Source organism: Gossypium hirsutum, chromosome A10 (genome assembly GCF_007990345.1).
Source record: "Gossypium hirsutum isolate 1008001.06 chromosome A10, Gossypium_hirsutum_v2.1, whole genome shotgun sequence".
NCBI lineage: Eukaryota > Viridiplantae > Streptophyta > Magnoliopsida > Malvales > Malvaceae > Gossypium > Gossypium hirsutum.
In genome coordinates, this window is record NC_053433.1 from 107,108,193 (window position 1) to 107,131,833 (window position 23,641).

Here is a 23,641-nt window from a genome sequence, read left to right on the forward strand (position 1 = left end):
TGTGTATGCTTAGTAGTACCCATTGACTGAACCTTTTGAAACTGCGATACAATCGATAATATTTAAGGAATTTATATGCATATGGTTATTAGGGTTAGTAATAATGAAATAACTAGATAAAATAAAATTCAAATTATACTAATAAAAGTCTTGAAAGTAATTGATAATGAAAGTGCAAAAGAAATGCCAAAATAAATATAAAAGAAAAAGAAAAGCAATTTAAAAATTAGATGGAATTAATAGTCCTCGTCGACAGATGGATCGTGCGGTGGTGGTGCTGGAGGCGATATGTGAAAATGTTGGTAGATTTGTTGTAGTGTCACCTCGATGCTGTCGAATTGCTGAGTGTAATACTACTAAAAGCGATGAAGGTGGTCAGAAACTTCAGATATTGAAGCAGCCGCATGAACTGGTTGGTGACTTAGTGGTGGCTGTGATGGTGGGTCCTCCTGAAATATAGGGATATCGTCAGGAATATCCTCAGCATCATCCTCCTCGGTAGCTCGTGCAAGTCGGTACTGAGGAGGGTCAAACCCACGACGACACTCAATCATTCGCATATAGAGCATACTTTGGATGCCCTGTAGGGACTTATGGCCAATGAGAGTGAGCGATGAAGACTGCGCCACTGTATTTAGGAGCCCGAAGTAGCGCGCTAGACGAGTCACATATGGGCCTAGGCCGATGACTCCCTTCCGGTGTCACTCGATTTGATGGCGAAAGGCAAGGGCAATGAAGTAGGCGAGGTTAAAAATGTGCCCCTGCCTCATGCTCCACAGGAAGTATGTGTCGTGAGTGTTCACTACACCAGTGCTCTCACATCTCCCTATTAAATTGTGTGCCAAAAGAGCGTGGAGATATCGCAGAGCTGGAGCTAGCGCCGATGCCCTAGAACGGCTGGGGTCATAGATGCCTGTAGTAGGGATCATGGCATTCCAATATGATAAAGGAGCATAGTGGATGTGGCGGTGGAGGTGAGGAAAGTTTCAACCTCTATGAACTCGTTCGTATATAGTCCCAAGGCGAAGCCAAATTCTGGGACACTCAGGTACCGTACTAGACTGCCAAGGCAGAATTGGACTGTTCCTGAGTCGTCATGCTCCGCCATAACTGTTTGCTTCTAAAATGTCAAGCAAAGTTCCAAAGTGAGCTCCAGGTAAGTCAGCTCGACAATGTCAAACAATCGGTCCTATAGAGCGGTGGCTAAGAGGGCTCAAACCGAATCAGCTAGATGGATCTGCTCTAGTGCGGTCCAATCAATGCAACGACCCACACCTAGGGGTCAGGCCCGTAGTATCTGGAATAGTTCCTCCTTGGGTCCCAGTGGAAATTGGAGGAATAGGTGTCATATCTCAACAGTAGGGCCAGAGGAAGATATTGCTCCTTTTTATTTTTTCGAGGCAGGAACCGCAGTTTTCTTACCTTTTGGGTTTGTCATGATATCTGCAAATATGATTTTTAATCATCAAAATAATACCCAAATCAAGCAGTCATCTTAATAGTCCAAAATACTAACTTGCTCATAAGAATTATGAACGAATATTCAAGCATGTCAAAACCAAATGGTAATACTGCATATGAAACAAAGAGCCAAAGAAATAGAAACTAACTAATGAATCACTCAATATAAGTTACTACGAATCTTATTTAAAACACACGGTCCTAATATCTATATAGTATATTTCTACGTTCGATTAGAAACAATGACAAAGAAGGAACCTCAAAAATATTAAAGCAAGAGTAGTAGTAATAATAAGAATACAGTCATATAGAACATGAAATAAAGAATTGCGAACGAACTAAGAAAATTAATATTCAAATAGTAAAATAGAGCTAAGGATGCAAGAAAGAAAACCGAGAGTGGTGGTACATGGCGGCGTATACGTAGTGGTCAGAGGTAGATGGGGAAGAGGGGAGAAGAATAGAACAGAAAGGAAAAGAGAATAGAAAGAAAAGTGGAAAAGAAGGTTGGGGGTGAAGAAAATGGGGGAGTAGTTGGGAGAATAAGGGAGAAGAGAAAAAGAAAGAAGAATGGAGGGTGGCTGGTTGGGGAAGATGATGAATAGTGAAAGGGAGGTTTTAAATAGGAAAGGGGGAAATTTGGGTTGGGGGAAGGGTTTTAAATTGGGGGCCACGGTCATGTAAGCCCCGTTTTAGGCCATATGGTCGTGGCACACGCCCGTATGGTGCGTTCTTAGCTCGTGTTTTTTGTGAAATAGTAGTCAGGATCGCACACGGCTGCTTTGACACGCCAGTGTCCCCAGGCCATGTGGTGCGCATGGCCATGTCGGACGGCCGTGTGCACGTTCGTTCACTTCTCCCATGCCCATGTTAGGTCCTCCATGCCCATGTTCATGGCTTATGTTTATGGGTTAATGTTTCAAGTCAGTATCGCACACGGCTTAAGGACACGCCCTTATGTCTTGGCCGTGTGACCTACACGGCCACATTACATGGCCATGTAGTGCTACCTTCGTTTCTCACACGCCTATGTTTAGTCCCTCACGCTCATGTCAATTAATCAGGATTGCGCACGGCCTTTCAGTACGGTCGTGGTTTACGCCTGTGGTCTATTTTGACTTTGTTTATCGTTTTAAATTTTTGGGCAAGTTCTCCCACGGCCTAAAGCACGCCCGTGTGACGGCCACCTCGCACGGCTGTGGTGATTTATCGTAGGTCGTGTTTCCGCTGATCTTTTTGGAAATTAAGGTGTAGTTTTACCACAGACTAGGACACTCCTGTGTCCCTTAACCATAGGGTGCACACAGCCGTGTCGCACGACCGTGGCTATTTGTCACAGCCCGTGTGTCATCCTATTTTGGAAAAAGATGTTTTTTTCTGTTTTAGCACGGCTAGGACCACTCCCGTGTCTCCTACCCGTGGGGATCCCACGGCCAAGAGCACGCCCGTGTGCTAAGCCGTGTGTGCCGTAATTACCTACAGTTAGAAATAAAACAAATGGGGCAAAAACAAGCTAAGTTATTTAGTGGGGTTAGTACTCAGGTTGCCTCCCGAGAAGCACTTATTTAGAGTCTAAGCTAGACTTTACCTGGTAGGTATGTTTATTCAGGTTCGCGGAGCCGTAGCTTCTCTCTTTTGTCTTTGAAATCCTCACCGTTATAAAGTTTAAGTCGATGTCCATTTACCTTGAAAGTGCCTTGAGTTAGGTGACTTACCTCTACTGTGCCATATGGAAAGACGGTTTGGACGATGAAAGGACCTGACCATCATGATTTAAGCTTCCCAGGGAACAATTTGAGTCTTGAGTTGTATAACAGGACAAGATCTCCAACTTAAAATTGTTTGTTTTGCTTTAAACGAGCATCATGGCGGCGCTTTGATGCTTCCTTATATGTTCATGAATTCTCGTAGGCATTAGCTCGCCATTCATCTAACTCATTTAGCTGCATCATTTGCCTTTCACCTACAAGTTTGGGATCAAAGTTTAGAAATTTTATAGCCCAGAATGCTTTATATTCTAATTCAAATGGTAAATGACAAATCTTCCCATAAACAAGTCTGTAAGGGGATGTTCCTATGGGTGTCTTAAAGGCAGTTCTATAGGCCCATAAAGCATCATCTATTTTCTTTGCCCAATCTTTCCTATTTGACTCTACAGTTTTTTCTAGAATGCGTTTAAGTTCTCGATTAGCAACTTCGACTTGTCCACTAGTTTGAGGATGGTAAGGGGTAGCGGTTCTGTGGTGAACTTCATATTTCTTAAGGGTTTTATCAAATTGAGTATTACAGAAATGAGTGCCCCTATCACTGATTATTACTCTAGGTGTTCCAAATCAAGAGAAAAGTTTCTTCAGGAACTTTACCACTACTCTAGCATCATTAGTAGGTAAAGCTTGGGCTTCCACCCATTTAGACATGTAATCAACGGCTACTAATATGTATTTATTCCCAAATGAGCTGGGGAATGGACCCATGAAATTAATACCCCATATATCGAATATTTAACATGAGAGTATGTACATTTGAGGCATTTTGTCACATTTAGAGATATTACCTGTTCGTAGGCATTTATCACAAGTAGCAACATACCTGTTGGCGTCTTTGAATAGTGTAGGCCAATAAAAAACCTGATTCGAGTGTTTTATGTGCGGTCTTAGTTCCACTATAATGTCCCCCAGTCGGTCCGGAGTGGCAATGCTCCAAAATTTTAATCGCTTCTATCCTTGTAACGCATCTTCGAATTACTTAATCTGCACATATACAAAAAAGAAAAGGTTCTTCCCAAATATATTTTTTCACATCAGTAAAGAATCGCTTCTTTTGTTGATGTGTCAACCCTTTTGGTATAATGTTAACGGCTAAATAATTTGCAATGTCTGCAAACCAAGGTTCCTCAGAGTCAAAGATAGCAAAAAGTTGTTCTTCAGGGAATGAGTCATTTATTTCCTGTTCGTTCAATTCACTGAGATATGGGTTCTCTAATCTAGATAGATGATCTGCTACAAGATTTTCTGCTCCATTCTTATCTTGAATCTCTAAATCGAATTCCTGCAACAATAAAATCCATCTTATTAGTCGAAGTTTTGCATCTGTTTTAGTAAGCAAGTATCAAAGAGAAGAATGGTCAGTGTAAATGACAACTTTAGATAATATTAGATAGGATCTAAATTTATCGAATGCAAAAACCAGAGCCAATAATTCTTTCTCAATCATCATATAATTTTCTTGTGCAGCTGACAATGTTTTGCTAGCATAGCAAATCGGTTAAAAGTGCTTGTCTTTCCGTTGTCCAAGAACTGCTCCTACTGCAAAATCACTCGCATCACACATGAGTTCAAAAGGTAAATTCCAATCAAGTACAACAACAATTAAAGTGTTAATTAATTTATCCTTAAGAGTATTGAACGATTCTAAACAATCCTGACTGAAATTGAAGGGTACGTCTTTTTCTAGCAAATTCGTTAAAGGCTTAGCTATTTTAGAAAAGTCTTTAATAAATCGTCTATAAAATCCAACATGTCCTAGAAAACTACGAATAGCCTTAACTGTAATAGGAGGGGGTAATTTCTCAATAGTTTCAACCTTTGCTTTATCAACCTCGATTCCCTTGCTAGAAATTCTGTGGCCTAACACAATCCCTTCATGAACCATGAAGTGACATTTTTCCCAATTCAGTACAAGATTAGTTTCCTCACATCTAGTTAGAACTCGTTTTAAATTTTTGAGGCAGATATGGAAAGAGTTACCGAATACCGAGAAGTCATCCATGAATACCTCCATAATGTCTTCCACGAGTTTATCAAAAATAGCCAACATGCATCGCTGAAAAGTAGTAAGAGCATTACATAATCTAAAAGGAATTCGTCGATAAGCAAACGTACCATATGGACATGTGAATATCGTTTTCTTTTGATCCTTAAGAGCTATTGGGATTTGGAAATAACCAGAGAGTCCATCTAGGAAGCAATAATACATATGTCCAGATAACCTTTCCAACATCTGATCGATGAATGGTAAGGGAAAGTGATCTTTTCTTGTGGCATCGTTCAATTTCCTATAGTCAATGCAGACTCTCCATCCTGTGACTATTCGTGTTGGAATTAATTCGTTCTTCTCATTGGCCACGCCAGTCATGCCTCCCTTCTTAGGAACAACCTGCACAGGACTCACCCAGGAACTGTCAGAGATAGGATAAATAATTCCAGCATCTAGAAGTTTAATTACCTCAGCTTTCACAACTTCTTTCATGTTACGATTCAACCGTCTTTGCGCTTATACACAGGGTTTGAATTCCTCTTCCATTAGGATTTTATGTGTGCAAAAAGAAGGGTTAATCCCTCTTATGTCAGAAATCTTCCAAGCTATGGCTCTTTTATGCTCCTTTAATACTCTGAGTAACTCGTCCTTTTCGGTTGGCTATAAATCTGAAGCAATAATTACTGGTAATGTGGAATTATCTCTAAGAAATGCGTATTCCAAGTGATCTGGTAATTACTTTAATTCTAATTTACACAGTTCTTCAACAGAGGGTTTTAATTTTACTTTATTGTTTACCTCAATACCCTCGTATTTCTTCTGTCTCAATAAAGGTTTATTGGAATTCAGTTTCGCTTTTATCTTACCTATCTCAGAATTGTCATCATTTACCTCCTCTCCTTGGACAAGACATAGTTCCAACGTGTCCTTATGTATGATTTCCTGCAAAGAGTCTTAAGTAGCATGATCGATAGAATCAATAAAATAACATGAGTCATCATGTTCCCTAGAGAGTCTCATAGCATTATAAATTTTCAAAACAATCTCTTCGTCACCTACTCGAAGCACAAGTTTACCATCACCCATGTCAATACCAGCCCTAACAGTGGCTAATAATGGACAACCTAAAATTAAAGGCACCTCAACATCCTCATCCATGTCAAGCACAACAAAATCAACAAGGAATATAAATTTGTCTACTTTTATGAGTATGTCCTCTGTAATACCCCTAGGATATTTAACAGATCTATCAACTAGTTGAATACTCATCCTAGTGGGTTTTGGTTCCCCAAGACCGAGTTGTTTAAACATTTTATATGGCATCAAATTAATGTTAGTCCCTAAATCAGCTAGTGCCTTCTCAACATTCAAACTACCAATTAAACAGGGAATAGTAAAACTTCCTGTATCTTTCAGTTTGGTTGGCAATTTATTTTGGAGTATTGCCGAGCATTCCTCATTGAGTTCCACTGTAGATAAATCCTCAAACTTCATTTTATTTGTTAGAAGCTCCTTTAAAAATTTTGCAATTGTAGGCATCTGCGAGATAGCTTCAACAAAAGGTAAATTCATATGTAATTGTTTAAAAAGTTCAAGAAATTTACCGAATTGTGCATCCATGCAGTCTTTCTTCAACTTCGCTGGGTATGGGATTGGTAGTTTATATTCCCTCAACACCGGTTTTTCATTATTTTCGGGTTTTTCCTTCTCACGTTCTTTTTTATTAGATTCTGGTTGCAACTTCTTTTCAGATTCAACTAGCACCTTCCCACTCCTTAATGTAACTACTTTCACATGATCTTTTGGGTTGGGCTCGGTATAAAATTTGCCAAATGATTGTTTGGATCCTCATCCTGTAAACCATCAAACTGAACAAACTGTTGTATCATTTGAATCGTGTTAGGTTTCAATTCAAAATTATTTGCAGCAATATCAGGTCTAACTATACTCGATTCAGCTCCTATTAAAGTAGGTTTAGCAAAATCATACATAGTACGAGGAGCAGGATCCTGATTTACTGGGTTCGCAACAGCCACAGGAGGTAGCGGATTATTATGATTATCAGCCATCTCCTCGATTGTGGGTTGAATATTGTCCTCTTGCCCTTCCTCTATGTATCGTAGGCTTCGCCTTATCTCTCTTCGGTTTCTGCGAGCTGTGCTTTCGATCTCACTATCAAAAAATAGAGGTCCTGACGGGTTTCTTCTAGTCATAAACTATAAAAACCTGCCAGCATAAAATAAAAGAAAATTTAGTAATTTAAGCAAAAATAAAATTAAATTGCAATAAAAAAATAAAAAATGGCTAAAGTAATAAAAATTAAGCGTTCCTAATATCTTAGTCCCCGGTAACGGTGCCAAAAACTTCATGGTCGTGAAACTAACTAAAAATTCGACTTAAGGCAAGCGCACCTATCGAACAGTAGTATAGTTATGGTGAGACAGGAAATATCATATCCACGAGGACTAAAAGTACTAGTAATTACTATCTTTTTATTATCTAGCCTAAGAATTAAAGGATGTTTTTAAACTAAACTAATTTTCTAATTTAACTAAGATTACGACAGAGATGAAAGTTGGAAAATACTTTAGAAAAAAAACAATGGAGAAGACAATACCTAAGAAGGAATCTACCTAGACTTCACTTATTACCTTTGACTTAGACGATTTATTCACTTGACTTATTCCGTAAGAAATCTCTGATTTATGTTATTATCCCTTTCGAGACTACAAACAACTGACTCTAGGTTGATTAATTGAAATATCTTTCTAATTAAAACCCCTATGGTCACATTAACTCGATCTATGGATTCCCTTATTAGATTTGACTCTAATCCAGCAGATTTATGTCGTCCTATCTCTAGGATTGCATGCAACTCTACTTAATTATGAATGATCTACTCTTAAATAGGAACTTTTGCTCCACTGAATAAGCACATCAAGAACCTGAACTAATATCCTAGAATATTAAATCAAGGGTTAAAACTCACAATTAAGAATAAGAACAAATATTTATCATATAAATCAAAGAGTAACAATATTCATCTAAGGTTTCATCTCCCTTAGGCATTTATGGGGTTTAGTTCATAATAATAATGGAAAACATCTCAAAGTTTGGAAAACAAAAAAAGATAAAGAACCCCAAGAACTTCTAGGAAACTGGATGGAAATCTTCAGTCTTGATGTAGATCCTGGCTCCGAGGTGATTCCGATGGCTATTCGCGAGTATTTTCTACCTCCAACTCTGTGTGTCCTCCAATCCTCTTCTAAGGTGATTATATAGGCTTTAAAATTCTTCCAAACCCTCAAAAGTGGCCTTTTCCAAGTAGAACTAGGCATGGGCTCAACAAGGACACGGTTGTGTGCCACGCCCGCATGCAAGTGCTCAAATCGTGTGAAATTCTGACTTGGATTAATGTCGACACGACCATAACACAAGGGCGTGTAGACTACCTGTGTACCTCACACGGGCGTGTGAGTTACCCGTGTGGAAGTGCCTAGGCCGTGTGTAACACTGTTTTAAGCCCGATTTGTCCATTTTGTCCCGTTTCTCACTCTTTTTGTTATCCTAAGCTCTCTTGAGTATAAAAACATGAAATTAAAGGATTAGGAGCACCAAATTCACTAAAATCAAGGAAAAAATCATTCATAAGTATGCTAAGTATGGGGTAAAAATATGTATAATTTACAATTTATCACCTCTTCAGGTGTTTTATTGTTCAAAGTACCATCGGCTGCTACATCAATCAATTGCCTAGTTGAGGGGTTCAAATCGTTTTAGAAGGTTTGAACCTGTAGCAATAGAGGTAACCCATGGTGAAGGCACCTTATCAATAAATCCTTCTACCTTTCCCATGCATCATCTAGGGTCTCTAAATCTATCTGCATGAAGGAAGAGATATCATTCTTCAACTCAGCTATCTTAGCCGGTGAAAAGTACTTCAGTAAGAATTTCTCGGTCATTTGATCCCATGTAGTGATAAAACCTTGTGGTAAAGAATTCGACCACTGTTTAGCTTTATTCCTCAACGAGAAAGGGAACAACCATAGGCGAATGGCATCGTCAGAAACGCCATTTATCTTGAAAGTATCACAGACTTCCAAAAAATTAGACAAATGAGTATTTGGATCTTCATCTTGCAAACCATCGAACTGAACAAACTATTGAATCATCTGAATAGTGTTTGGCTTCATTTTGAAATTATTTACAGCAATGGTGGATCTCACAATACTTGATTCAGCCCTAGTTAGAGTGGGCTTGGCATAATTGTACATAGTACGATGAGCAGAATTGGGCTTGGCATAATCCTACATAGTACGATGAGCAGGATTCAGATTTGCAGGATTAGCAGCAACTATAGGAGGTAGCTGATTATTCTGATTATCAGCCCTCTCCTCAGTAATAATAATAATGCCCTTTTGCTCTTCCACTATATTCTGTCGATTCTGCCTTGCTTCTCTACGATTTCTGCGAGCTGTACTTTCAATTTCACTATCAAATGCTAATGGTCCCAATAGATTTTTTCTAGTCATAAACCAAAGGAACCTGCCAGAAGCAAATAAAATAAAAATTAGAAAACAAAAATTAAACTAAAAAAAATAAGATGCAATAAAAATAAAAATGACTAAATTAATAAAAATCGAGTGTTCCTAATATTTTAGTCCCTGGCAACGGCGCCAAAAACTTGGTGGTCGCTAAACTAACTAAAATTTTGACAAAGGCAAGTGCATCTATCGAATAATAGTGTAGCTATGGTGAGTAGGGAATATCATATCCTCGAGGACTAAAAGTACTAGTAATTACTGTTTTTCTATTATTTAGCCGACAAATTGATGAAATTGTTTTTAATCTAAAATTAACTAAACTAATTTACTATAAAAGCAATAGAGAATGAATTGGGAAAACAATCGAATGTAACCAATGAGATAGACAATACCCAGGATAGAATCCACTTAGACTTCACTTATTATTCTAAATCTGAATTAAACGATTTATTCACTTATGTCTTTATTCATAGAAATCCCTAAATTATGTTAATATCTCTTTCGAGAGTAAGAACAACTGACTCTAGGTTGATTAATTGAAATCTCTTTCTAATTAAAACCCCTTTTGTCACGTTAACTCGATCTATGGATTCCCCTATTAGATTTGACTCTAATTCAGTAGATTTATGTCGTCTTATTTCTAGGATTGCATGCAACTCTACTCAATTATGCTAGATCCACTCTTAAACAGGGACTTTTGCTCCACCGAAATAAGCACATTAAACATGAATTAATATCCTAAAAATATTAAAACATGAAATAAGCATACATAATAGAGGACAAGAATCAAGTATTTATCATGTAATTCAGAAATCAAATAATAAGATTCATCTTAGGTTTCATCTTCCCTAGGTATCTAGGGAATTTAGTTCATAATCTGGAATAAAACTATATCAAAGTTAGGATATCAACAAGACTTAAAAAAAACCCAATAAAACTTCTAAGGAAATTAATGGAGATCTTCAATCTTAAAGGAAATCTACTTCTGAGTTGAATCTGATAGAGCTCTTCAAGCATTTTCTTCGTTCTTCTTTGTGTGCTCTCTTAGGTCTTCTTCTAACTGTTATTTATAGACTTTAGAATGCTCAGAAAGCCTAAAAATTGGGTTTTTTCGCGTGTTTGAGAAACAGAATGCGAAATCAACACAGGTTGGCACATGGGCGTGTCGTGTGGCTAGCTCGTGTGGAAATGCTCAGGCCGTTTGGATGTTAAAAATAGCTCTTTTTTACTCAATTTTGTCTTATTTTCGCTCCCCTATGCTCACCTAAGTATAGAAACATGAATCTAAAGGATTAAGAGCTTCAAATTCACTAATTTACATAATAAATCATCCAAAAATGCATCAGGAATGAGATTAAAAATGTGTTACTTTTATGGCTTATCGGGAGCACTAGGTAAAAAATAGTAAAGAGAAATCAACTGCTCCACCAAACTTGATTCAGTATGGTGGAGCACAATCTTCAATTAAGAATTTTAGATAGCAAGCAGCCTACTCCACTACGAATTCTACGTCTAGTGGAGCTGATAAGCTATAAAAGAATCATATTTTAATCTCATTTTTAATGCATTTTTGGATGATGAATTATGCAAACTAGTGAATTTGATGCTCCTAATCCTTTTAGTTCATGTTTCTATACTTAGGATATCATTTGGGAGCAGAAGGAGCTAAAAACGAGCCAAAATTAGACAAAAAGAGTTGTTTATTATAATTTTTGTTTTTCGTTTAATTTTTCTTCTAATTTTTCTTTTATTTGCTTCTGGAAGGTTCCTTTAGTTTATGACTAGAGGAAACTCATTGGGACAATTATTATTTGACAGTGAAATTAAAAGTACAGCTCATAGAAACCGTAGAGAAGAAAGCAAAGTCGACAGAATATAGTAGACTAACAAGAGTAAATTATTATTACTAAAAAGATGGGTGATAATCAGAATAATCAGCTACCTCCTGCAGTTGCTGCATATTCTACAAATCCAGATCCTTTTCTTCGTACTATGTACGATTATGCAAAGCCCACTCTAACTAGGGCTGAATCGAGTATTGTGAGAGCCACTATTACCGCGAATAATTTTGAACTAAAGCCGAACACTATTTAGATGATACAATAGTTTGTTCAGTTTGATAGTTTGCAAGACAAAGATCCAAATACTCATTTGGCCAATTTTTTGGAAATCTGTGATACTTTCAAGATTAATGGCATTACTGACGGCGCCATTTGCCTACAATTATTCCCTTTCTCGTTGAGGAACAAAGTAAAACAGTGGTTGAACTCTTTACCACAAGGTTCCATTACCACAAGGGTTCAACTGACCGAGAAGTTCCTTTTGAAGTACTTCTCACCGGCTAAGACAGCCAAGTTGAGAAATGATATCTCTTCCTTTGTGCAAATCAATTTAGAAATGTTATATGATACATGGGAGGGGTATAAGGACTTATTGAGATGGTGGCCTCACAATGGGTTACCTCTATGGATACAAGTTCAAACCTTCTACAACGGTTTGAATCCCTCAACTAGGCAGTTGATCGATGCAGCAGCCAATGGTACACTTAACAATAAAACACCTGAAGCAGCTTATAAGTTTATAGAAGAGATGGCACTGAATAATTATCTGTGGCAAGTCATGAGGATGAAGCCGGTGAAGGTAGTTGGTATTTTCAACTTAGATGCAGTCACCATTTTATCAAATTAGGTAGAACAATTAAATAAAAAATTGATGGTTTATATGTTTCTACGCAGGTACATTCGGTGATGCAATGCAAAATGAATGGAGGAGGAATGAATAGTCCAGAATGTTTACCCTCCACTCTTAGCACATAGAACGAACAAATCAAATATATAGGTAATAATTCTATGCCTTAAAATAACACTTATAGTAATTACTATAATGCAGGTTAGAGGAACTAACCTAAGGGAGCAGCTTCATGCAATTACTGTTCGAGATGAAGAAGGGTTAGTTGAATCTGAACTAGAACCAATGCAAGAAATTATGGTAAATAACGATAAGGTTGAGGTAAGCCAGAAAGAGCAAAAGCCGGTTGTTATGGAATATAAACCACGAGTTCCATATCCTAACGCTACGAATAGAAACCATACGAATAATTTGGTAAATTTCTTAAACTTCTAAAAAAATTACATATTAGCTTCCCGTTTGTTGAAGCATTTTCCCAGATGCCCAACTATGTCAAGTTTTTAAAAGAACTTTTGGAAAACAAAAAGAAGTTAGATGATTCGTTGACTATGGATCTAAATATAGTTTGCTCGGCCATATTGCAAAATAAACTACCTAACAAACTGAAAGATCCAGGGAGTTTTACTATTCCTTAATTAATTGGTAGCTTAAATACTGATAATGTTTTGGCTGATTTAGGGGCTAGTATTAATATCATGCCCTATAAAATGTTTAAGCAATTAAGTCTTGGGAAACCCAAACAAACTAGGATGAGTATTCAATTAGCAGATAGGACCATTAGATTTCCTAGGGGTATTATTGAAGATGTACTTGTAAAAATTGATAAATTCATATTCCCAGTTGATTTTGTTGTTTTAGACATGGATGAGGATAGTGACGTACCTCTGATTCTAGGTCGGACCTTTTTAGCAACTGCTAGAACTATAATTTATGTTGGTATGGGTGAATTATTACTTCGTGTAGGTGACAAAACGATTACTCTCCAAGCACGTGATTCTGTAAGAGTCTCTAGTAATCGAGATGATTTTAAATGTTCTGTTAACGTGAGTAACCATGTGGCTCAACCTTCTTTGCAGGAATCCCATAAGAGATCATAAAGGAGTCACGTTTCAGTCAATATGACAGAGACAGAATGATTTACGATAAAAGAATGTTACAAATCGATGAACTAGATGAATGGTGAACACATGCTAAGGAGAAATCGAAAAAACACGATGAAAATCCAAAGTGATGCCATAAAAAGCACATGATGAGAACAAACAAATTTAAAGTTGGGGATAAGGTACTACTAGACAAAACAGATCCACGAATTGCCACTTCAAAGCTTGATGCAAATGGATCAACCCTATGTACGGTACTGAATGTCTTTCCCTACGGTACAGTCGAGATAACTCATTATGAATTTGGCAAATTTAAGGTAAATAGTACTCACCTTAAACCTTATTTTGATAATAGAATTGATAGAGAGAAAGAGGAGCCTCGGCTCCATGAACCACCGTAACCGCGCAAATTCAAGGTAAGTCAAGCTTAGACTCTAAATAAGCACTTCTCAGGAGGCAACCCGAGTGTTAACACTGCTAATTCTCTTAATTTTATTTCATGTTATTTTTAAAACTAATTAATTTTCAAAAAAAAATGTTTTTAACCCCACGGGCGTGTCCTTGGCCGTGTGGATAGTAGGACTTAATTATTCAAAAAATTTGATGGTTACACTGCCACAACCTAGGCCGTGTAAATAGTGGAGCTAATTTTTTCGATTTTATTTGACGTCAGAGAGTTGCATGGGTAAGAGATACGGCCGTGTGTGAGACACGGTCAAACCACACAGGCGTGTGGTCTCTCAAACGGTATGGGAGAAGCGAAGGAGATCACACACGGCCTGGACACACGAGCGTGTTTGAGGCCTTGTGAAGACTGAGGTTTTTTTTTTAAAACGCACACAGGCTGAAAACACCTCACACGACCATGTCACCCATTTAAACCCTAATCCCATTTTCCTTTTACTTTATCTTCTTCCTCAAACCCCTAACCCTAGCCGCCTCTTCCACCTTCTTTCTCCATTTCGGCCACCCCGTCGCCCCTACCCCATAGTCATTGTTGTCTCTCCCGCGCACCTATATCCCACGAACTTTACGCCCTTTTCTTCCTTCTTTGCAATTTTCTCCCTATCGCCGCGCCCTAGCTCCTCCTTTTCCTTCCCCTTCCAAGCCCCCATTGTCGTCGCCCCCTCATCGATCCTTCTTCCCACCCTCGTCGAGCACCCACAAACACGACCCTGGCCCCCTCAACGAGCTCTTCCCCCTTCATTGTACATTCATTCCTTCCCCTTTACTTTATTCCCCTACCCGATCCCCTTTTCCTTTCCCCATCGACCACCCCTAAAACACCAAACCACCCTTCATCATTGTCCACCAACTGCGCCCTATAGTCCCCGACGTCACGTCTTTGACCACTAACAACCATGTTTACTGTTTTTCGGTCCTCCTCTTTTTACTCTGTTTCTTTATTTTATTTTATTTTATTTATTTATTATTATTCGTATTTCTAATATTAGTTATTTTTATTGTGTTTATTCTAATTTAACCCTCAATGTTTTCACATTGTGTAATTTGGTCTTCTTCTTCTTTTTCAATTTTTCAATTTTTCAAATTTGAATAATTGGGTGACCAAAAAAGGAAATACCGAATAGTTGGGTGATCATTTTGTAACTTTTCGTAGTTGGGTGACCATGATAACTCTCATCTTTAGAGTTATTTTAGTATAATTTTTATAGTATTTTAGGAGGTAAATTGAGAAGTTAGATTAAATTTTAGTACATTTTATAGTTTTTTTGATTAATTATATTTTATTTGAGTTTTATCTTTTTCAGAGTTAGTTTGGATTCATGTGTTATCTTCCTCTCTATATTGTAGGTTTCGGATGAAGAATGGAGAGCTTGGAGCATAGGGTAAAAAATAGTGAAGAGAAATCAACTGCTCCACCAAACTTGATTCAACATGGTGGAACAAAATCTTCAATTAAGAATTTCAGATAGCAAGCAGCACACTCTATTGCGAATTCTACGTCTGGTGGAGCCAAGTAATTAATACCCTAAAAATAGAGGGTGACGTGATTAAGCGAAAAAGGAGAGGAAAATGAATGAAAAAAGAACTTGGAGGCTAAGGAACAATTCTCTGACACCAAGGGGAACTTCAACCTTGTAAAGACGAGAAGAATAAGAGATTTGGAGCGCTTGGCTGTAGTTCGACAATTATTTTTATCTCTAGATTATTTTCTTTTTACTTTTTTTTCAAAGCAAGTTTGTTTTGAGTTTCTTCTTGTGATGTTTTCTCAACGCAAAAAGAGCTAAAATCTATTTTCTTGGAATGATGATGAATCATACTTTTTAGTTAATTAAATATTTTGTCTTCAATTTTTTCAATCTCTGTTAATTATTTATTCAGCTTTAAGCTTATTTAATATGTTTCTCTATCCACCAAGTTGATCAGTACGTGCACTTACATAACAAATTTTCTCACAAGAAACAAAAAAAGAAATTAATTAGCAGTGGAGTGGCTTCCAATATAGTTTATCACACCATTACTCACGTTGAGCAGGTCAATGATTTTGACATATATATATGACAGAAACCTTAATTAGTCCATGCATGTCTGCAAATATAATATATATATATATATACACATATATTAACAACGTTGTACTCATGTTCCTAATTAAATCGATTAAAGATGCCTTGTGATAAAGATATCATCCATCATAAACGTGGGAGAATTTTATAGCTGGTGGGGGAGGGGGATTAACTTAGTTATATACTGGGAGGGTCTAGTTAATGCCACTGAATCATAGGTTAATAATTATATAGGCTGAACAATTGAATGAACGATAATTGATTAACTGAATTAGGTAAATTAGAGTTCCATGATCTTTCAAAATTGATTGAGAAACTTCTTTTATCACATATCAAAACGCAGTTCGATGCACATGCATAGTCAAACTATAATATATTCATATCTCATGTAATGTATGGCATGTGTAAATAAACATATTGATCATATCGTATCATATTGTTTATTCAGAATTAATCCTACTTATAATGCTTTCTAAGCATACTCGTACGTAACATGCCGAATTTACGCATTTATAAGCCTGCAAAAATACCCATGGGTTTAATTTTAGAGTCCCTTAATCGGCTCCAAATAGAGCCTTCAAATTGACCACAAAGGCCCACACACTCGTGTGGCTCACATGGCCCATTAACCCGGCCTGTGTGGCTGAGATGACCTAACTATTTAGACCGTGTAATCACACATGTCCATGTGCTCCACACGATCTGGCACACGACCGACCACATGCCTGTGTGGTGCACATGGCCAGCCACACAGCAGTGTGACGCAATGCAGTTTCAAAAGCAATCTCTGTTTTCGGGTTTTTCTGAATTATAGTTGAGTTTTCAGGTCAATTTCCCACATCTGATGATAATTTTGATCAACCACATAACAGCGCACTCCGAAACTGACATACGGCATCAAATCACATCGATTACAAACACACAGTAACCCAAAATTTTCACTTAAAAACACTCTTTTTTCTAAAAGAAAACAGTCCCTAAAATGATGTTCAAGCACTTATTTCATAGAAACAACGTCGAAACAACAACTACTCCACTAGATGATTTCGATTCTCACACCCTTTGCCTAATCAAAAACCATGAAAACACTTAACACATCGTAGAACAAGAATTAAACACTAATAACTCAAATCTTGCTCAAGAAAGAGTTAAAACTTAATAAGAAAAAATAACAAGACGTTACTCACACTTATCTTGGATTAGATTGAAATCGAAGAGTCAAAAAGTAGTCCCACAATGACTCATGGCAAGAACAAAAAATTTAACACGAAAAGAAAAGTGAAGAAACTCAAGAAAAAAGGAAGAAAAGAAGAAAGAAGAGGAAGAAAACGTGAAAGAAAAGTGGGGGTTGGACGGTTGGGAATTGGGAGCAAAATTAGGAAGTTAGGTAATTTCAAAGATAAAATAAAAATAAATTATCCAAATCCTAACCCACCAGATTTTTATAGAATTCAAATTGAACTCTACTTCTAACAAATAGCAAGAAACAAAAAGTATACCTCAATTTTGTATAATAGTATTCAAACACAAGACTTAAGTAAAATAAAACCTAACCACTAAACCAACAAGCTCATTTTATTATAATTTGCACGAAAATAATATTTAAGTCAATTAATCAAGGATAGGGGTTGAGTAAAAACTAACAAAAATTCAAAAGAAAGGACTCAAACCCAAAATCTCATACACACAATCACAACACTCGTCCACTAAACCAAATTCAAATAATTTATCATTCCAAACCTAAAAAAATTGGGGTGTTACACTTCTTATGACAAAGAACTCATTTTCTCAATCACTTCAACTTATTTTCTTTTCTGAAATGGCTTCTAATGGTAAATAAGCCTTTTTCACAATTGAGTTGATGCCCAATTAACTTGTGGCACTAATTTACTCTAAGACTTTTATTTAAATACAATATAAAAGCATGAAAAGGTTTAGTTTGTCCTTAGAAAAAATTTATTATTCATTTATTTAGACTGAAAGGGTAAACAAGCCTTTTGCAACTAAAATTGTGCCATGTTAACTCGTGACACTGACTCACTTAAAAATTTTATATTTAAGATTGTATATATATATATAGAAACAATGCAAGTGAAAAATCGGTTAATAACATTAAAATGTATAAAAATATTTTTTTTTAAAACATTTATTGAAATGGTAAAAAGAAGTTTTATTAATATTGGTGGCATAAGTTCAAATTTTCACTTATTTAAATTTTTTAGTGATTTTATTAAAAATAATTTTTTTAAAGATTTTATTAAAAATATAAAAAGACAAGTTCTCTCATTATAATAGAATTTATTTATACATGTAACAGTAGTTAAGTAACTTCCCAACCAAATTGGTGTCTGATTGACTTGTTAAACTAATACGGCCAAGGTTTAAATAATAGTGTATTAGTTATGTTTTTTTTTAAGTAATATCTTACTCAACTATCATATGTTCCATTCAAAACCCGTGCTATTATAGCCTTTATTTGACTATTTTGGAAAGTTCAACAACAAATTTGATCCCAATTTGTGCGACTAACCTAAACAATTTTTAAAACTTTATATTTCAATCTTTCATTTTTCTTTCATAATATATTTACTGTATATTATAATAAAATAGAAATTTATCATCTAGCATTTATACTATAAAGGACCAAAGTTTCTTTTATAAGAAAAAAAAAGTGTCACTTAGGGATTAGGATTTCAACTCTTTTTTCTTTGGTAGGTAAAACAAACAAATAAAATTAACTACATAATATTTCTCTGTGTGAGACTGCCACTCGAATGGGCAATAGAAGAAAGTGCTAGCACCCTCCGTTGAATCTCCTCAAATGTCTTCAATCCTTGGCTTGTTTCAAAAGCAATTTTGGCCAAGCAGTCAATTGTTTTGTTGCATTCTCTAGGAAGATGTTGAATGACCCAAAATCATACGTTCACCAATAGGTTATGAATACGTCTAATGTGGGCAAAGATCAAACTTGTCAGAGAAGAATCTTGAATGGCTTTGACCACCTCCACACTATCAGATTGAATTTTCACACCACCGTAGCTCATGTTTTGGATAAGGGTTAAACCATCAAGTATACACCATAATGCAGCATCAAAGATTGAACACTTGCCCAAGTTTCTGTCGTACCCCATAATCCACTCTCCGTTTCCGTTCCTTATGGCTCCCCCCGCTATAGCATTTTTAGAAGTAATCTGAACCGCCTTATCAGTGCAAAGACTGATCCAACTAGCTGGTGCTTGGGATACTGAATTTTGTTCTTTTTGGAATCTGGATCTTCACTGTGAAAAGAAAAAAAATTGTTTTGTCGATATATATGAAATCTTAACTATCTCACATGTATTCCATGAAACCCACTGAAAAAGAAAAATATTTCAATTTTTCCAAATTCGTCAGGTCAGTAAGCCAAATAAACATGACCAGGTTACCTCACTGTCAATTGATCTAGCAGGGTTCTGCAAATTAGCTAACCATTGGATAAGGTCTCCTGGAAAGAAGTGCCCACTTATTTCACTTGGAAGAGCTTGCATCCAAATTTCTTTAGCTGTTGGACAATCTCTTACAACATGCAGAATATCTTTAGAATGATAACCACATATACCACAAGAGCTATCATACCCTATTCCTCTTTTAACAAGCTTCACTTCGTCAATTGTTTCTGATTTAAAACAAGCCATTAGAAGATTCTGACTCTTTAGAGTCCTTAAAATTTCCATGGAAGATTCCACTGTGTCTCATTTTGTCTCCAATCTCTTTAGAGAGAAAATACCATTTGAAGTCCTAGTCTAAAAAATATTGTTAGGGCCTGTAGACGAGTGAGGTGGGGGAATACTCACAATACGTTTAACAATTCATTCCAGCAGCCATAGACTAAAAAGATCCAGATTCCAAGAACCCTCCACATTTACCATTTCACTAAGCATGTAATCTAAGTTTATATTACTATGGCCCGGAATATGATCAATCAAAGGGCCCATATCTGGAATATATGGATCTCTCCAACATCTAATACTATTACCATTACCAACTGACCAACACAAATTTTCTCGAATTAAGGGTCAGACCTTCGAAACAACTCTCCAAAGAGTGGAACAATTTCCCCTCGAAATCTTATCAGGTAAAGCCTCTTTCATACCTTATTTGGACCTAAAAACTCGAACCTATAAAGCATCCTTTTTGAAGACTAAACTGTGCCCTATCTTCATCATGATTAAGGTATCCTGGTCTCTCAGATTTCTAATGCCAAGTCCTCCACAAGATCGAGGTTGACAAACAGACTCCTAATTAACCAACGACATCTTCTAGTGGCCTTTATATGATCCCCAAATGAACTGCCTAACAAAGTGTTCAATCTCATCACACAAACCTTTAGGAATCATCATGGACTGCATGAAATAGTCAAGAACAGATGAAAGAACTGATTACAACAAAGTAGCTCCACTTTTTTAACATCCCATCTATTCAATTTACTATGAATCTTATCAACAACAAAGTGCAAAGTACTTCTCAAAATCCTTTCATAGAAGAAAGGTACACCCAGATATGTCCCTAGATTATGAACCCTTGGAAATCCAAGGGTTTCACTCAATTGTAACCCAATGGCATTGACTACTCTTTCAGAGGAATAAGCATCAATCTTTCGAGCATTGATCCAATGTCCAAAATAACCACAGAACCTCTCTAAAATATCTTTAAGTACCGGAATCTATTAAGGATTTGCATGACTAAAAATGACAAAATCATCTATAAAGAAAATATGTGAAAGGGATGGGCCAGATCTCAATAATCTAATAGGCTGCCAGAGGCCACCCTCTATGGCATGGTAAAACTATGACCCAACCATTCCATGTAAAAAAACATTGAAAAGGTAAGGCAAAAGCGGACATCCTTGACGAATACCCCTCGCGAGATTGAACTTTTGCGTTAGAGCTCCATTTCATAGCACATGCATGGTAGAATTCGTAATAGCAGACATTATAACATTAATAAGCATACGAGGAATGCCTGCAGCCTGAAAATAAGCCCTAATGAACACCCATCGAACTCTATCATATGCTTTTTCCAAATCGATTTTGACTGTCATCCAATTTCTGTTCTTATGTTTACTCATCATCGAATGTATAATTTCTTGGGCAATCAGGATATTATCCATAATGTTATGTCCTGCAATAAAGCCTTCATGTTCCTGGCCAATGATCTTAGGAAACACTATTTTAAAACGGTTAGCAATGACTTCCATTACCAATCTATACATCATAGAACACAAACTAGTCAAACGAAATTTTGAATACTTTTCGGGACTAGGGACTTCAGGAATGAGAACTAGCCGCATGTTATTCAATTCAGGCCCAATACTCTTACCAGCAAATACCTCTTTCACCCATTCACAGATCCTTAAACCAATTAAGTCCCACTGCTTCTGGAAAAAAGTGCCTAGAAACTATCACTTCCTAGAGCCTTCAACTAGTGTCGTATCAAAAAAGGTTGATTTGATCTCATCGTTTGAAACCTCCTTTCCTAAAAATTAAGAATCACAATTATCCAAATTAGGGAAAGATTTAGGAGGTAACATATTCATGGGTCTAAGTTGGTCGTCATTCAGCTTTTGAAAGAATTTAATATCTTAAGTTGAAAGGCTTCATCATCATAGATCCAAGAAGCATCTTCAATTTTCTTTACTACAATACGGTTATATTTCCTTTTTTGTAAGGTACGACAATGAAAAAACTTAGTATTACAGTCCCCAAATTTAACCCCTCACATCTGGGTTTCTATTTCCAAAGAACTTCCTCATGGTGAAGGACATTTTCCAACTCTTCACGAGTTTTCGTCTCTGAATGTAAGAGTGAACTAGAATTAGAAACCTCCAACTTCCTTTGTAAACTTGAGAGTTTGTTCACCAAATGTCTTTTGCGAATGCCTAAATGACCATACACTATTTGATTCCACTACTTAAGTCCTACAGAAATATTAGAAAAGGAATTTGCCAAATTACCAGTAAACCCCCATTGATCCTTAACAAAATTTGGAAAACTCAGAAGCTCTAGCTAGGAATCTAAAAGGACGTTCCTTTGTATTCTAAGTTCTGGTATCATTGAAAGAAGTGGTTTGTGGTTAGGTTTAAACCTTGGGAGATGAGTAACTAACGTGTTAGGAAACTCGTTGAGCCAAGCTTCATTTCCAATAGCCTTGTCCAATCTCTCAAAAATCCCCCCTTTGTGCCAAGTAAAGGAAGGGCCACAAAAACCCAAATCATGCAAAACCGCAGTATCTATAAATTCCCCAAATAGAGAACACCTCACACCTCTAACCTGTCCACCTTTCTTTTCATTGTCAAATAAAATGGCATTGAAGTCTCCAATAGCTAACCAAGGAGTCCCTCCTAATGGAAAAGTAGCTTATAAACCTTCCTAAAGCATTTTTCGTTTCTGTTTGTCAAGGCTACTATACACAAAAACGATAAAGATATGGTAGTACTGAGAATTGTCGAAGACCCTAACCAAAATAAATTAGGGGTGGTTATGAACCACTTCAACCCAAACTGAATCTTTCCAACCTATCAAAATTCCTCCTAAGAATCCAACAGCTTCTCCACGATGAAAAATTGAAAACCTAAACTTGCAATAATATTATCAGCTTTAGTGCCACTGACTGACAATATCTGGCTTTATGTTCTAAGTTATACTCGCAAAAGATACACGTAAATTTGACACTGACACATCCTTGACAATTCCATAAAAATATAGATAAATCCATAATAAAACTAATTGGAAAACAATGATTATAAAACCTTATTGATCAAAAGGAGCAGATCCCTACAAACCTTTCTCATTACTTTTACAAGAGTCTAAATCACCAACAGTATCAATTTAAAAATTAATAAGCTCAACCACAAAATTCATAAAATTTAAGAATAAAATATGATATTATCAGGGGTCTTGAATTTATCGCCCCAACACCGAAATGTTGTATTAAGCACTTACTTGGATCATTTTTACCACCAAATCATCAACCTTTACCGACAAAAATACCCTTTTTCTGTTTATTACTGTTATTATTCTTTATTTCAAAAAACTTCACACCCACAAAACTCAAGCTATCCTTGAAAGAGACTACCGAATGCTTACCCGAATCCAAAACTCCTTTTTCCACAGGGACCTCCATTCCCACTGCACCTCCAAAAATAGTATTTGAGGATTTCAACTTTCAAAGACGTTATAGAAAGGAACAATTTGTCATAAACATTTTTTTTATGGCAATACACATACAATAATTAATTTAACTTCAATTATCTCAAATTTTAAGAAAGCAAACTACAGAAGGCATGTTGTGGAAATTAATTCAATTCAATTCAGTTTCAAATCACCATCAAATTTACTTTCACTAATAGTAGTACTAAATCAAATATTTAAATAATTAAAGTGCACATTAAATGCAAGAATCTATGCTTAAAACACAAATTGGTCCTTCAACAATGTCTCAAACAAGCTTAAATCTGGAAAATTATCAATTCCATACTACCACATAAGATTAAGCAAAACAAAATAAATAACCTACTATCAACTGC

At 36.5% G+C, this 23,641-nt stretch overlaps 2 non-coding genes across 2 annotated transcripts; one reads left to right on the forward strand and one right to left on the reverse strand.

Annotated features, from left to right (window-relative positions):
- Positions 1-9,024: 9,024 nt before the first annotated feature.
- On the forward strand, positions 9,025-9,131 carry LOC121209217 (small nucleolar RNA R71). The gene has a single exon (XR_005904334.1). It is a non-coding gene; the product is annotated as a small nucleolar RNA R71 (small nucleolar RNA).
- A 2,982-nt stretch (positions 9,132-12,113) lies between these two features.
- LOC121208629 (small nucleolar RNA R71) lies at positions 12,114-12,220 on the reverse strand. Its single transcript, XR_005903760.1, has one exon. It is a non-coding gene; the product is annotated as a small nucleolar RNA R71 (small nucleolar RNA).
- Between the last annotated feature and the right edge of the window lie 11,421 nt (positions 12,221-23,641).